The sequence below is a fragment of the Podarcis liolepis genome (genome assembly GCF_965112155.1).
Source record: "Podarcis liolepis genome assembly, chromosome: 1".
Lineage (NCBI taxonomy): Eukaryota > Metazoa > Chordata > Lepidosauria > Squamata > Lacertidae > Podarcis > Podarcis liolepis.
This window is the reverse complement of record NC_139554.1, coordinates 49,690,095-49,694,315: the sequence shown is the minus strand read 5'-3', so window position 1 is coordinate 49,694,315 and position 4,221 is coordinate 49,690,095. Positions and strand designations below refer to the sequence as shown.

The following is a 4,221-nucleotide window of genomic DNA, read 5'->3' as shown; positions in this document are numbered from 1 at the left end:
GACTGAATAGTGGGAGGTTCACAATAGACAGAAACATGCATTTCTTCACACACCACACAGTTAAAATATTGTTGTAAGGATGACCATCAGCGTTGTGAAGGTATTAGCCCTCTAAGCGCCCTCAAGCTTTTAAGGTTGTTTTCTAAAAATAAAACAAAGTGTGAAGTTAGTATTTTAGCCTTCTCCTTTGTTCAACTTCTTACGTCTTTAATAATTGGAGTAATATTCAAATACTTCATAGAGTAGGCCTCTCAAAATCAATGGATTTGAGTTACCATGTCTACTGATTGATTAGGTCTACTCTGAATATAGCTAATGCTGAATAAAACCCTTGGGTTTTATGAAAGGGGTGGGGGAACGTCCAGCCCATGAGTTAAATGCAGCCTAGTGGACTCATGAGAAGAGAAGACTCCCTGGAAAAGACCCTGATGTTGGGAAAGATGGAGGGCACAAGGAGAAGGGGACGGCAGAGGACGAGATGGTTGGACAGTGTTCTTGAAGCATGAGTCTGACCAAACTGCAGGAGGCAGTGGAAGACAGGAGTGCCTGGCATGCTCTGGTCCATGGGGTTACGAAGAGTCGGACACGACTAAACGACTAAACAACAACAGTGGACTCTCTCCAGGTCATACTCCTCTCCAGCTGTACGCTACACACTCAAGTGATTTTGCCTGGTTGGAATGTTTCCTTGAACATTCTTGCTTAAGTGGATTTAAAGGGGGGGCACTTAGAAACCTCTGACTTTTGCATAGCTGTACAAAGACGGGAGTCACATTGACTGTGCTATTCCCCTCTGCCTCCCACTTACCACTGGCATGCAGCCCTGGGTAGGATGGTTTTATGGCTTTGCCTGCTAGCAGTACAGAGGAAGGTTGGTCTACATATTTTTAAATAATAAACAAGAACACAAATAAATCACTGCTGAGTTGTACTCACAATTGTGAGGCCTGAGGAGATTATGCCTCCCCAGCTGTTGCCATTGGTTACAGACTACCTGTGACGTCACAAAAATACATGGCAGCTGAGTGGATAGAAAGGTGGGCCTTTCCCTCTTCCACAGAGGCAACAGCTATGGCATTCAGCACCATGCAGTCTCCCTCCACTTGGAGGAAGCAAACTGACAGATGGACGGAGGTGATCATGAGGCTGTGGGATGCTTTAGAGCAACAACAAGGCAAGTTGGCTTGCAGAGCGGGATCATGGCTTGAAGGTATCTGAAATCCATGGCTGGAAGCTGGCTGATGTCTAGTGGTGGCCCTAGCAGAAGTTGGCAAACATTGGTGGGTGGAAGCTGGTGGAATTTGCATTTAGAAGCTGGTGGGTGCTTTAAGGCTGAAGCAGGCTGGTGTTTGTGGGTGGAAGCTGGTTGAAATTCACCTTCGTAAGCCAGCTGGCAGGAGCCAATGCATATTTGTGAATTGATGGTGGGGTGTGAATGAACGGACAGGAAAGAGGAGTGAATGTGTCCATTGACATTCTAATAATAATAATAATAATAATAATAATAATAATAATAATAATAATAATAATAATATAATATTATTTATACCCCGCCCATCTGGCTGGGTTTCCCCAGCCACTCTGGGCGGCTTCCAACTGAATATTAAAAACAGTACAGCATCAAACATTAAAAACTTCCCTAAAGAGGGCTGCCTTCAGATGACTTTTAAAAGTAAAATAGTTGTTTATTGCTTTGACATCTGCTGGGAGGGCATTCCACAGGGCAGGCGCCACTACCGAGAAGGCCCTCTGCCTGGTTCCCTGTAACCTTACTTCTCGCAATGAGGGAACCGCCAGAAGGCCCTCGGCGCTGGATCTCAGTGTCCGGGCTGAACGATGGGGGTGGAGACGCTCCTTCAGGTATACTGGACCGAGGCCGTTTAGGGCTTTAAAGGTCAGCACCAACACTTTGAATTGTGCTCGGAAACGTACTGGGAGCCAATGCAGATCTCTCAGAACCGGTGTTATGTGGTCCCGGCGGCCACTCCCAGTCACCAGTCTAGCTGCCGTATTCTGGATTAATTGCAGTTTCCGGGTCACCTTCAAAGGTAGCCCCACGTAGAGCGCGTTGCAGTAGTCCAAGCGGGAGATAACTAGAGCATGCACCACTCTGGCGAGACAGTCCGCGGGCAGGTAGGGTCTTAGCCTGCGTACCAGGTGGAGCTGGTAGACAGCTGCCCTGGACACAGAATTAACCTGTGCCTCCATGGACAGCTGTGAGTCCAAAATGACTCCCAGGCTGTGCACCTGGTCCTTCAGGGGCACAGTTACCCCATTCAGGACCAGGGAATCCCCCACACCCACCCGCCCCCTGTCCCCCCCAAACAGTACTTCTGTCTTGTCAGGATTCAACCTCAATCTGTTAGCCGCCATCCATCCTCCAACAGCCTCCAGGCACTCACACAGGACCTTCACCGCCTTTACTGGTTCTGATTTAAATGAGAGGTAGAGCTGGGTGTCATCTGCATACTGATGAACACCCAGCCCAAATGATCTCTCCCAGCAGCTTCATATAGATACAGTGGTGCCCCGCAAGACAAATGCCTCACAAGACGAAAAACCCGCTAGACGAAAGGGTTTTCCGTTTTTCGATGCGCTTTGCAAGACGAATTTCCCTATGGGCTTGCTTTGCAAGACGAAAACGTCTTGCAAGTCTTGTGATTTTTTTCGCTTCCCCCCCTTTTTCTAAGCCGCTAAGCCGCTAATAGCCTTTTAGCCGCTAAGCCGCTAAGCCTTTAATAGCTGCTAAACCGCTAATAGCGCTAATCCGCTAATCCGCTAATAGGGTTGCTTCGCAAGACGAAAAAACCGCTAGACGAAGAGACTCGCGGAACAGATTATTTTCGGCTTGCAAGGCACCACTGTATTAAAAAGCATGGGGGAGAGGACGGAACCCTGAGGCACCCCACAAGTGAGAGCCCAGGGGTCTGAACACTCATCCCCCCCACCACTTTCTGGACATGGCCCAGGAGAAAGGAGCGGAACCACCGTATAACAGTGCCCCCAGCTCCCAGCCCCTCAAGACGGTCCAGAAGGATGTTATGGTCGATGGTGTCAAAGGCCACTGAGAGATCCAGCAGAACTAGGAAACAGCTCTCACCTTTGTCCCTAGCCCGCCGGAGATCATCAACCAGCGTGACCAAGGCAGTTTCAGTACCATGGTGAGGCCTGAATCCCAATTGGAAGGGATCCAAATGGTCCGTTTCCTCCAGGCGTGTTTGGAGTTGTCTGGCAACCACCCGCTCAATCACCTTGCCCAAGAATGGTAAATTTGAGACTGGCGATAGTTGGCCAAATTGGCTGGGTCTAAAGATGTTTTTTTAAGAAGTGGTTTAATGACCGCCTCTTTCAGCGGGTCTGGGAAGGCTCCCTCACAGAGGGAAGCATTCACCACCCCGCAGAGCCCATCGCCCAGCCCTTCCCGGCTCGCTTTTATCAGCCAGGATGGGCAAGAATCAAGGAGACAGGTGGTTGGCTTCACTCGTCCAAGCAGCCTGTCCACATCCTCGGAGGTAACAGATTGGAATTGATCCCATGTAACAGGACTAGACAGAACTCTAGCACTCTCCCACCCTTCTTCTTGGATATTGGCTGGCAAATGCTTGAGCGCGTGAATGGGAAGTTTTGAATGTGGTGGAGACAAATGGTAGGTGCATGGTGCTTGGATGAGAGGTGTGAAAGGAAACTGGTTATGAATAGATGAAACCTGTGGAAGTTGGAAGGATGAAGTTAGTGGATGAAGTCACCAGGCAGATGTCAGTGGTGGTGCTTGGGTGATGCTGTTGGATGGTAGCTGTCGCCCTCACTGTCTGTTTTTTTGCTTTTTGATTCCAGGAATATCTGAAGGTGATGAAGCTTTCCCAAGACCATGCATGAAACCAACCATAGGGCTATCTGAACCCCCACCCCCCACCCCTGGTGAAAGCAATGAAGAGAATTGCAGGGCTTAAATACAAGCCAGCTTATATTTCTATATAAATGCTTTTTCCGAATACATATACCTTTCATGTCTCTTCTATCTTTTTCTTCAGACAGATAATGGAAGGTCAAATACCTGAGCTTATGGTGTGACCCCCTGCCCCCCCCAATCAGCACACATGAAGGGTGGGCTGTAAATATTTTTTTATAATAAACCATTACTGAGGTGCCCCCACAATGGTCAGGCCAAGGGAGGTTGTGCTGACGCCTCCTTAGCTGTTGCTATCAGCTATAGGCTGCCTC

The 4,221-nt window shown here is 48.7% G+C and overlaps 1 long non-coding RNA gene across 2 annotated transcripts; it reads left to right on the top strand.

Moving 5' to 3' along the window:
- Positions 1–1,033: 1,033 nt before the first annotated feature.
- Positions 1,034–3,998, top strand: LOC310687151. 2 transcript variants are annotated; one of them, XR_014516273.1, is made up of 2 exons: positions 1,034–1,174; positions 3,835–3,998. It is a non-coding gene; the product is annotated as an uncharacterized lncRNA (long non-coding RNA). The 2 variants fall into 2 exon arrangements; XR_014516274.1 differs by having other exon boundaries at positions 1,034–1,210.
- Positions 3,999–4,221: the final 223 nt, after the last annotated feature.